Source organism: Narcine bancroftii, chromosome 14 (assembly GCF_036971445.1).
Source record: "Narcine bancroftii isolate sNarBan1 chromosome 14, sNarBan1.hap1, whole genome shotgun sequence".
Classification (NCBI taxonomy): domain Eukaryota; kingdom Metazoa; phylum Chordata; class Chondrichthyes; order Torpediniformes; family Narcinidae; genus Narcine; species Narcine bancroftii.
Window position 1 is genome coordinate 5,291,379 of NC_091482.1, and position 12,671 is coordinate 5,304,049.

The following is a 12,671-nucleotide window of genomic DNA, read 5'->3' on the forward strand; positions in this document are numbered from 1 at the left end:
CCTGGCTTTTGATGATTAAGAAAACCTTTGGTTAATTTCACAAATTCTGATTTTTTTTGGCCTTGAAATATCATTGCATAGAACATTTCAATCTCATCTGTTTTCTCTGACTAACAATTCATTTATTTAAAGATTTAAAAAAAAATTTTTTTTAATTCCAAAATGCCACTAGGGATGACTCAGAGAAGAAAATTATTGACAGTGGTAGAAACAGTTTGGACCAATCTGTACATCTGTTTTATAGAAATCTTCCACAAAGACCCAAAAAACGCAAACAGGGTGAAATAAGCATGCAGGGAATGGGATTGAATTAGCACGGTGAGTCAGAGAAAAGATCTGGCAATGAGAGTCAACTCATCAAACAGCGAATGTCGTGAGGTGATTAAAGAGGGAAGGAAAGAAAGTACTGGGAGTTGGAATTGAGTCATCGTATACTCCTAATCCCTCATCAGGCCTCACAATGCACTGTGTGGAAATGCTGGAAAGGTGCAGATAGGATTTAATATGTGCGAGGGACGTGTTACACTTCTCTTTAAATCCAGCCTCTTCACCTTTGGCCCACTGAGACTTTTAAGGTCATTGTTATTCTCTACAGGATGTGGATATTGCTGACAAGAATAGGATAATAAACGTGGAATGAGCCCCTGCAAAATATAGAAGAGACAAATCTCATAAATGTTAAAAGATCATTTGATCATTTGTCAGCAAGCATCTACATTAATCAGTGTTAGTATGTGAAGAGGTGGGGAAGGGGCTTTGAATATGCTGATGGATTTGGCGATATATTTGAAATTCAGCATTCACCATTTGTAAATTGGGACATTTATGGTTTGAGAAATTGCTTTAAAAAAACTTAAAGGGTCACCATTCTTATCCATGTACTGTTGTTCTACCTTAATGTTTTCATGAGTATTAAGTAACCACTTTAATCAAATGCATGCTCCGTGAGTGCCATGTCCACATCCTAAAAGCAAATAAGTAATTTAAAAAAAATACACCAACAGCAAATAAAATGGCTCTGATCACCCCAACCCTATACTTAGTTATCAGTTTTCAGCCGTGATCTAGGGGGCGGTAGCACTGGTCATCCCTGACGCCAAACGTTCTTTGTTTTTGAATATTTTATTTAAGATTTTCCATCCATATAATTATATAATTTTACATATGTAAAATTTGATTAAATTTAAGATGACAGTGATTACATGGTCATTTACCCCCCCACCCTCCCTATTATTCTGGATTGCACAAAGGATTGGCTCACACGTACAATATTTATATAGCGGCTTTAAGGAAGAAGATTATTTCAGGTCTTAAGAGGCCGGAAATACATTTTTACATAATTTGCATATACAGGCTCCAAATTTGTAAGAAAATAGAATATTTATTTCTTAAATTATATGTAATTTTCTCCGAATGTATACAACTTTGAATCTGTGTTCCATCTTTCCATACCTAAATGTACACCTGATTTCCAAGTCACTGCAATACACTTCCTTGCCACCGTTAATAAGTTTCACTTGATAAAATTATCATTTTAATTTGGATTTTGTACCTTCTGTGTATCTCCAATGATAATAAATCTGGATTTTGTGGAAAAAGTAACACCAGTAAACTTTCCTACTATCTTGACAAGGATCTCTATGACTCCTATGAATGTTCTCGGCTCAAGCCCTGAGCTCGAGGTTTGAGCATAAAACTCCTGGCTGACACACAAGTGCATCTTGGAAGGAGTGCTGACCTGATGGAGGTGGCATCTTTTGGATGAGAACTGAACCTGTCTGGTCTTGGGTATAAAAGACTATGGTGAGGAAGGGGACATGACCAACATTGTACTTGTGTTAACATCTCTTTTAAAAAAAAAAAATTGGGTCAATACTGTTTGTACAATCTTGGGTAGAAATTAGCCACTTCATTGGAAGTAAACATGAAGGTTTACAGACTCTGGTTGCAGTAAAAACACAATCCTGGAGAATCTCAGCAGGTCAAATAGTGACCTTTATAGAGCAAAGATGAAGATACATAATCAACGTTTCAGGCTTAAGCTCTTCATCAAGGTCTGATAAAATGTTGGCAGGTGCCTGAACAAAATAGTGGGTGGGGGAAGGAGCAGGGGGAGGAACAGGCAGGTGGATAAGGGAGAGAGGGCACAGCAGCAAATGGGGAGGGGGGGATGGATTTGTGAATGGAGAGGGAAGGGAGTGGAGAGCTGGAGGAAAGGAGACAGAGGGAAAGGAAAGGGAGGAGGAACAGTGAGTGGACTAGCAGAAACCAGAGAAGTCGATTTTAATGCCATCTGGTTGGAAAGTGCCCAGATGGAAAATTAAGCATTGTTCCTCTAATTTATGGGTTGCCCTGGTGGAACAGTACTTGAGGCCATGGACAAACATGTCAGTATGGGACTGTGGCACAAAATTGAAACGGGTTGGTCACTGGGAGATCCCTGTCACTATGTGGACAGAGCGAAGGTGCTCGATTTCCCAGTCTGATGTATCTTTGTGTCAGTATTCACAGTGGAGGACGTTTAACATGCCAAAGACAGATGTTATGGATGTGATGGGAGGAGAAGGTACTCCCACAATGCAAAGGGGGAGGGAATTCCAGGATTTAGACCAACTGGCGAAGAAAGACTGGATGTAGAATACGATGCATGTGCTGGCATTCTCATGTCAAGATAGAAATGCTGGAAGAACTCAACTGCTCTTGCAGAGTTATAGGAGATAAAGGTGTACAGTAAAACCCATGGTATCTGGCACCTATGGGCATTGGTAGATGCTGGATATATGAATTTTCTGGTTGCTTGAGACTTGCTTTTACAATGCCTAACTAATACACTTGCATCAAGAATAAACAGTTTAAAAAAAAAACAAAAATACTATACTGTACTTACACTGACCAAACTTTACCTGCGTGAATATGTAAACTTAAAGCATTGCACCAATCAGTCCCATTCTTTGAAAACATTTAAGAGTCACTGCATCTGCAGGTTCCTCCCCCTTCACAGGGCCACCCGAAAGATGAATAATAAATTAAAGATAATTAATCCCCCCCCCCCCCCCCCCACCGACTTCCCCAAGTCTACAGATAAAGCCTCTGACTGGAACAACTCTTACTAAGCAGGGATAAGGAGCCACCCCAATAGCCTGTGGGTTATCAACCAGCTCTTATCCTGGGCCACGCCATTTTATTTCAACACAACTTTATTCAAACAGCTGGTCAGACCAAATCACAGCCAATGCCCTCTGCTGGCTGAATATTTGCTCCCATTTTCACCAAAGATTTTTGGGTTACCTCAGAGAATTGACCTATTATTTTATTCTTATTTAATTTTAAAAAAAAATCCCTCAATGTCTTTGCTATTTCCTTGAGGCTGCTGGTTGCTTGAATTCTGGGGTTTTACTGTAATACTGATGTTTCAGGCCATACGCAGACTGGGATAGATGTCAAGGGGTTTTCTCGGAGGACTGATCCGAGAACCTTGTTAAAGTACAGCAGTACATTTTGTACCTGATATATGTCACAGCTTCAATACACAGGTGATACAGGAAATTAATGTTTATGGTGTTGATGGGCTGACAGTCAAGTGGCTGTTGGGTCCTTGAGGGAGTCGAGCTTCTTGAGAATTGCACTCATCCAGGCAAGTGGGTAGTATTTCATCAGATATTTGCTCTATGCTGAGCAGATGGTGCAAAAGCCTTGCTGTGTCAGGAGATGAGTCCACCTGCTCCCAGGACATTGAGCCTCTGACCTGTTCTTGCTTTTATTGTTTTCCTGTGGCAGGTTCGGCTGCGTTTCTGATCAGTAGTGACCTCCAGGACCCTGAAGGTGAGGTGCACTGCAATGGAAATGCCATTGAATGTTAACAATAGGTGTTCAATCTCTCATTGGAGATGGTCAATGCTTGGCATGTTTGTGGCACGAATATAATCGATCAGACCGTTGTTGCTTGGGTCTCATTGCATGCAGGCATGGAATCCTTTATTTGCTGAGAAGTTACAAATATAATTGAATATCATTCAATCATTAGTGAACATCTCTTTTTTCCAAGTGATGAAAGGAAGATCTTGGAGAAACAGACGTGAGATGAGGACATTGCCATGAGAACTCTGGTAGGGTTGTCCAGGGGCTGGGAGGATCAATCTCCCACAATCTCCTTTGTGCAAACAATGGAGTGTTTTTCCTCTGATGTGCATTGACTTGTAACCAAGGCACCCTGATCCCATATTTGGTCAAAGGAAGGAGGGAAGTTTGATGGGAGACATCAGAGCTAAGTTTTTTCCACAAAGAGTTGTGGGAGCCTGGGATGCCTTGCCAGGGATGCCTTGCCAGGGGTGGTGGTAGAGACTGAAACAGGAGAGACATTTAAGAGAGTCTTGGACAGGCACATGTATGAAAGAAAAATAGAGGGTTCTGAGAATTTATTTGGTAAGAATGTAGTAAAACCCCCGGTATCCGGTCGCTTGAGATTGTATGTTGCGTGATTGGTGAACTAACCGCTGGGAGTGGAGCGGCAATTAACATTTTTTTGTATATTTTACTTATTTATTTTTCGTGATTTTTTTTGCCAGGAGCTTGAGGCTGCCTGTTGCCTGAATCCCAGATAAGGGGGATTTTATTGTATATAGGTTGGCATAACATCAAGGGCTGAAGGTTCCGTCCTGTGCTGTAGTGTTCTATGAGGATCCTCTCCCCTCAGCCCGAGTATTCAGGCTTTGATCTGTTTGAACCAAGTCTGTAATGAGGTCTGAAGGAAAGCAGCTCCAGTAGATGCTACAATGAGTATCAATCAGTGAGTGGGTGAGGAACTATCAATGATGGAATCCATTGCTCTGCTTGTAAGGGCAGACGCATTGGGTAGTAATTAGCCAGATTAGATCTGACATGCTTTTTTTATTACTGGGACCTAGCTGGTCAATTCCTCACCTTTCTGGGCAGGTGACTGATGTAATGATACTAGAACTACTCGGCTGGAGGTGCAGCTAGTTCGATAGCCCGATTCCCTAGCGTTTGCTGAATTCACTGCTCCCATCATTTCTTAATATCGTGAGAACTGGCGAAGTTTCCAGGAAAATTGGAGATGGCACATTTGTTCGGTGTTCAACTTTATTTATCATCCGATTGTACTGGCACAACCCAACGAAGCATTGTTCTCCGGTCCACGAAGCTGACATTCTCACAGACAGAGCACACATACAGACAAGTACAGATAAAGTTTTCCTGCTAAATATGATAGTTCCAGCCTTCAGTGCTCACATGCTGGGTCGCAGCGTAGCTGAGAGAGGAATGTTCTTGGAGACTTCACCTCCTGTTATCCATGATTAATCACGCTGAGGTTTGCTGGTTATAGAATGGTTTAGCTCTTTCTGTTGCATGCTGCATTTGTTGTTTAGCATATATAAATACCCCATGTTTTGCAGCTTCTTGAAGCTAGCACCTCGTTATTGTTTGGGCATGTTTGCTGCTACACCTGGAAAGTCCTTCTGCGTCCCTCAATGAACCAGATGATTCCTTGGATTGCTAGCCCTAGTGCCCGGCTACGAGGTTTCAGATCATGGAAGTCTCTGCAGGTACTCGTCGTCCACAGAGAACACGTCAGATCTGTGCACAAACCATCCCATTTAGCACATATATTGTCCCTTGCTAACGCAATAGAGGGTATCTTTAAAGTAAAGATAGGACTTTATCTCCACTTTATCTGACAAGATCTGATAACAGGATTTCAGAGATTTGGTTTTAATAGCAATGTTCATTAATTCTCAGTGAGTTGGGTGGGAGGGGAGTGTTAAACGTTGAGACAGCAAGGACTTCCTCATAGCAATGCTGGTCTCCCTGGTTACTGCACCATGGGCATGTGGTGCATCCATACTGTCAAAGTGCCAACAACATATCTCGCATCAGTATTGGGAACACCTTCAAATGGCCCAGGAATGCTGTTTTACTACACTGTTTCAAATGCTTCAACATCAGTGCAGACCCTAATACTTGTTAACTCGTTTCTCTGATCGCTATGAGACTGAGAGTACACCCTCAACACTGAATCAAGTGCTTTAGAGCTGTTATTCTCAACAGGGGCCATTCACACCTCCTCTGGGGGGCTATGGGAATCATAAAACATTTTTTTATGTAGTCTGTTGAAGAGAAGTACAGAAGAAACCAACTAAACTTGGCTGCTTCACGGGGAAGGGGGCCCATATACTTCAGCAGAGTCCGAAGGGGGGGTCGTAGCTGAAATAAGGTTGAGAATAGAGCGGAATGGTTAGCGCTGTTACAGCACCAGTAACTGGGACCAAGATTCAAATCCCGTGCTGTCTGTAATGAGTTTGTACAATCTCTCCGTATCTGAGTGGGGTTTCCTCTGGTGACTCCAATTTCCTCCCACTCTTCAAAACGTATGGGGTTGTAGGACATTTGGGTGTAATTGAGCAGCATGGACTCGTGGGCTGAAAGGACCTGTTATGTGCTGTATGTATGACTAAATGGCTAGTTTAGTCTTGAGTACATGCTCCAGGCTGATTCTTCAACATTTAGAACGAAGGAGATCAGAGGAGTTGGCAAGCAAATTGTGCAGAGGATACAGAGAGTCTGCAGAGAGATATAGATGGGTTAAGTGACTAGGCAAGGGTCTGGCAGATGGAGTACAATGTTATCCACTTTGGAAAGAAAAATGGAAGATCAGAGTATTATTTAAATGGCAAGCGATTATAGCATGCTGCCATGCAGAAGGACAGGGAGTGCTTGTGCATGAATCGCAAATAGTTGGTTTGCAGGTGCAGCAGGACGTCAAGAAGGCAAATGCAAGAGTAAATGCAGAAATGTTGTTTCCCATGGTGGGAGAGTCTAGGCCAAGAGGGCACAACTTCAGGATTAAAGGGCAGCTACTTGAGACAGATGCGGAGGAATTTCTTCAGCCAGAGGGTGGTGAGTCTGTGGAATTTGTTGCCACAGGCAGTTGTGGAGGCTAGGTCATTGGGTGTATTTAAGGTAGAGATTGATAGGTTGTTGATTAGCCAGGGCATCCCAGGTTATGGGGAGTATGCAGGGGAGTGGGGCTGAGGGGGGAAAATGGATCAGCTCATGATTGAATGAATGGTGGGTCAGACTCAAATCCTTTGTCTTATGGTCTTATTAAGAACCAGTCCAGAGAGTGGTGAGCTTCTCTCACACTGCATGAGATTGATTTGAAAAATTAGGCTTTCAGTCTGACAACACTGCACTGTGAAGTTGATTGTTCCACTTTGTGGCATTTTTAGTGTGACTTCTTGTCTTCATGACTTTTCCCAACTTTTTAAAATATCTTGCTGCTGATCATCTTTTTCTACATATTTTCTGTGACGATTTGGTAGCGACGTCTGTTGGCCAGGGAGATTGCCCAGAATACATTGGAGTCTGGGAGCTTCACTGACACGTTTGCCTGCTTGGGCTCATTAACATACGTATTGCTGAGGTACCTCCAGGTGGTTGTGTGGGTGGAAGGCCCATTGATTCATAGTCACTGACAATTGGGATGTGTCATCGGCATGTGGAACACAACATCAGCCTGGAGCTATTGCAGTTAGTCCCAGGGTTGGTGAAAGTGTAGGGGCCATTCTGGGAGTGATGGTATTCGTCGAGAGGCAGAGAAAAGCTAGGTTCTCTCCATCAGTTACATCCACAGAGAATGCCCCTTATGAACGTTTGACAATTTGTCACCCTGCATGACATGGCAGGGAGACTACTAAACCTTTCAGGACTCTACTATTTATTTAACGATAATATTTATTTATTTGAATATTTGTATATACAGTAAAATTCCCATTTTATGGAATTCAAGCAACCGGCAAAAAAAATTGCAGAAAATAAATAGGTCAGAAATACAAAAATTTAAAATTGGTCCCCCTTGTGGTCAATTCACCAATCCACGCCACATGCAATCTCAAGTAAATGGCAAATTCACTTATCTGGCATATACCAATCTTTATAGGTGCCGGATTTGTAATGTAATGTGCATGTGCATGTAATGTGCATTTGCTTTGCCGTGTTTTACACTGAGGACCTGAGAATGCCGTTTCGTCAGGTTGTGCTTGTACAATTGGATGATAATTAAACTTGAACTTGAATTTTGATCTTGATCTCATACCATCTCCATTTTGTTCCCAACTTTTGGACATGACTCTTGACTCTTGCTAGCTTCTCTGCAAAACCTGTGCCAATCTGTCCAACCCCGACCTTGTCTCCTGCTGTGACTGAAGCCCATTGTGTTGTTAGTTTTCCTGCAATGCCTCCTGATAACCCACAAGTCCAAGGTCACAAAACGAAGCTGTACCCAATTTCCTTTAAAAATCACTGTTGAGCAATGATAGAATGAGGACAGCGAGATCTTTGTTTGCTTTTCAACCACAATCTACTTTGCAATTACTGCAACAGTCTGCAATAGATTAATTGAACACTTGTCAATCTCATTGCAATTGCTCTGTAAAGTGTTGCTAGATAAATTTCCACCTCCCAGTCCCCCTCGAGTTGGGTTCTCGATCTGAGGTTTTTTTCTCTTGTCCACTCCCACTCATATCCACCTCTCGTCTAAGGTGCTAATCCCCTTGCCTGTCCCCAAACCATTTTATTTAGGCTCCTGCCTACTTTGTGCTCAGCTCATATCCTGATGAAGGCCTCAGACCCTAAACCTTAGTAAAGTATCTTGGCTACATAAAGAACACTGCATGACCTGCTAAGTTTTTCCTGCACTTTTGTGTGTTATATTAAACATAATTTCAATAAAAACGAATTGAAGACCCTGCCAGATCAAAGTCTCGTGCCAATCTGCTGCGTCCTGGGGTTGGTCACCCTGCACAGAAACAGCTCCGTCAGCTCTCCATGTCCACGTCAACCATCAGTACAAATCACAAATACCGTCTACACCAGCCATTGTCAATTTTATTTTTGGCTCTGGCATCCACATCGAACTCTGCTCAAAGTTTTTGGGCCCCTTTCCCTGTGAAGCAGTCAAATTTTGGTTTCTTCCGTACCTCTCTCCTATCAGCAATGTAAAAATCCTAAAAAGTATTTATGTTACGTGAGGTGAAAAGAAATCAAGGCTTTTACTTAAATGTGCTTTAGCCCCCGGAGTGGTTCCCTGTTGAAAGTAAAACATGAACGCCTGCAGACCCTGTGATTGAAGTAAAAACACAATGCTGGAGAAACTCAGCAGGTCAAGCAGTGTCCTTTATAGAGCAAAGATAAAGATACATAACCAACATTTCAGGCTTTTGTCAAGGTATGGAAAAATGTCAGCAGGCGTCTGAACAAAATGGTGGGGAGGGGGGAGGAACAGGAGATAATAGATGGATCAGGTAGGGAGGGCACACCAGCAAACAGGGGGAGGGGGATGGCTCAGTGAATGGCGAGGGAAGGGGGTGGGGAGCTGGAGAAAAGAAGATAAAGGGAAAGGGAAGAGAGGGAGAACGGAGAGTGGGCTGGCAGAAGCCGGAGAAGTCGGTGTTGAGAATAGGGTCCCAGTTGAGAATGGCTGATCCACACCACCTCCCTTTGCCTGCACTTGGTTCCTCATTGACCATACCTTGCCAATTTAGGTTCTCATCCAGCTCCCTCCTTTAAAATATTTACTGAACTTCACTGTGAGCTATTTTTGAGATGCTCTGACATAAATTACACTACAGGTGGTGAACTGATCTCGTGACATTTGGAACTGCTCCTGTGGCCCTGGACTTTGGCACACTGACTTCACTAGCAGCGTGGTCACACCGACAGCACTGACCACATGTCATGAGAGGCTCCGAGTACTTTAAGATTTTTTGTTTGTGACTAGGAAGGCATTATGGAGTGGAATGTGAAGGGGGGAGAGAGAGAAAAAGACAAATAGAGAGAAAGAAAGAGCTCACTTTATACCAAACCTTTTATTACCATGACAACTGGAATGCTGCTAAGATACCAGCACTGCTTTCAGAAAACCTCGACTGTTTATATTCAGGGATACACAATATTAACCATATAACTGCTTACAGCATAGAACAGGCCAGTTCGGCCCTACTAGTCCATGCCGTAACAAATCCCCACCCTCCTAGTCCCACTGACCAGCACCCGGTCCATACCCCTCCAGTCCTCTCCTCTCCGTAACTATCCAGTCTATCCTTAAATGTAACCAATGATCCCGCCTCGACCACGTCTGCCGGAAGCTCATTCCACATCCCTACCACCCTTTGCGTAAAGAAATTTCCCCTTCAATCTTAAACCATGCCCTCTAGTTTGAATCTCCCCCACTCTTTTTTTTAAAATTTTTTTTATTTTTCACACCATAAACCACACTGACCAAGATACATACATTTTCCTTTTCAAATATATACAGTGTCATTTTCTCCCCCCTCCCTCCTCCCATCCCATCCTCCCTACCTCTCCCCCCATTCATTTAAAGTACAAAATCTAAGACACATTAAACCAGTCAAACAATGTTTTCATTCAATAAAAATAAACAAGAAATTCCACTGAGTCAATTCTTTTCATTTCCTTCTCCTTTCGTTAATTTAGGTGGTAGATGTCCCCGGTAGGTTTTCTCTATTATATTTCCTGTATGGCTCCCATATTTGTTCAAATATTTCAATATTATTTCTTAAATTATATGTTATTTTTTCTAATGGAATACATTTATTCATTTCTACATACCATTGTTGTATTCTCAAATTATCTTCCAATTTCCAGGTTGACATAATATATTTTTTTGCTACGGCTAGAGCTATCTTAACAAATCTTTTTTGTGCACCATCCAAATCAAGTCCAAATTCTTTATTTTTTTTATGTTACTTAGGAGGTAGATCACTGGGTTTTTTGGTATATTGTTTTCTGTAATTTTATTTAATATCTGGTTTAGATCTTCCCAAAATTTTTCTACTTTATCACATGTCCAGATTGCATGAATTGTTGTTCCCATTTCTTTTTTACAACGAAAACATCTGTCAGATACTGTTGGGTCCCATTCATTTAACTTTTGAGGTGTAATGTATAGCCTGTGTATCCAGTTATATTGTATCATACGTAACCTCGTATTTATTGTATTTCTCATTGTTCCAGAGCATAACTTCTCCCATGTTTCCTTCTTTATCTTTATATTTAAATCTTGTTCCCATTTTTGTTTAGTTTTACCATTTGTTTCCTCATTCTCCTTTTCTTGCAGTTTAATATACATATTTGTTATAAATCTTTTGATTGTCATTGTATTTGTAATCACATATTCAAAGTTACTTCCCTCTGGTAACCTCAGACTACTTCCTAATTTGTCCTTCAAGTAGGATCTCAATTGGTAATATGCCAACACTGTATCTTGAGTTATATTATATTTATCCTTCATTTGTTCAAAGGATAATAATCTATTTCCTGAAAAACAATTTTCTATTCTTTTGATCCCTTTTTTCTCCCATTCTCTAAAGGAAAGGTTATCTATTGTAAAAGGGAGTAACTGATTTTGCATCATTATTAGTTTTGGTAATTGGTAATTTGTTTTATTCCTTTCTACATGAATCTTCTTCCAAATATTGAGCAGATGATGTAATACTGGAGAACTCCTACGTTGTACCAATTTTTCATCCCATTTATATAATATATGTTCGGGTATCTTCTCCCCTATTTTATCTAGTTCTAATCTAGTCCAATCTGGCTTTTCCCTTGTTTGATAAAAATCTGATAGGTATCTTAATTGTGCGGCTCTATAATAATTTTTAAAGTTTGGCAATTATAAGGCTCCTTGTTTATACCATTCTTTTAATTTATCTAGTGCTATCCTCGGTTTCCCCCCTTTCCATAAAAATTTCCTTATTATTTTCTTTAACTTCTTGAAGAATTTCTCTGTCAAATGTATTGGCAATGCCTGAAATAGGTATAATATCCTTGGGAAAATGTTCATTTTAATACAGTTTATCCTTCCTATTAGTGTTAGTGGTAAATCTTTCCAATGCTCTAAATCGCCCTGTAATTTTTTCATTAGTGGATAATAATTGAGTTTATATAGATGGCCGAGATTTATTTATTTGTACACCTAGGTATCTTATTGCTTGCATTTGCCATCTGAATGGTGATTCCTTCTTAAATTTTGAGAAATCCGCATTATTCATTGGCATTGCTTCACTTTTATTTACGTTAATCTTGTAACCCGACACTTCTCCATATTCCTTCAATTTCTTATACAATTCTTTTATTGATAGTTCTGGTTCTGTTAAGTATACTATAACATCGTCCGCAAATAGACTAATTTTATATTCCTTATCTTTTATTTTTATCCCTTTTATATTATTTTCTGTTCTTATCAATTCTGCTAGTGGTTCTACAGCTAACGCAAACAATAAGGGTGATAGTGGGCATCCCTGCCTTGTTGATCTGCTTAAATTAAATTGCTTTGATATATATCCATTTACTGTCACTTTCACCAATGGCCCCTTATATAATGCTTTAATCCAATTAATATACTTCTCTGGTAAACTGAATTTTTGCAATACTTTGAATAAATAATTCCATTCAACTCTGTCAAAGGCCTTCTCTGCATCTAAAGCAACTGCTACTGTTGGCGCTTTACTCCCTTCTACTGCATGAATTAAGTTAATAAATTTTCAAATATTGTCTGTTGTGCGTCTTTTTTTAATAAATCCAGTTTGGTCTAGATTTACCATTTTAGGTACATAATCTGCTAATCTGTTTGC

The 12,671-nt window shown here is 40.6% G+C and overlaps 1 protein-coding gene across 8 annotated transcripts in view; it reads left to right on the plus strand.

Annotated features, from left to right (window-relative positions):
* ppm1e (protein phosphatase, Mg2+/Mn2+ dependent, 1E) overlaps window positions 1-12,671 on the plus strand; it is a 151,631-nt gene that overhangs the window by 64,307 nt on the left and 74,653 nt on the right. Inside the window, exon 1 of one of the 8 annotated variants that reach the window (XM_069911778.1) lies at window positions 5,475-5,564. The exons of the other annotated variants lie outside the window; for them this stretch is intronic. The gene's annotated coding sequence lies outside the window, so the exon portion shown is untranslated. Of the gene's footprint in view, window positions 1-5,474; window positions 5,565-12,671 lie in introns of those variants that run through there. 8 annotated transcript variants of the gene reach the window in all.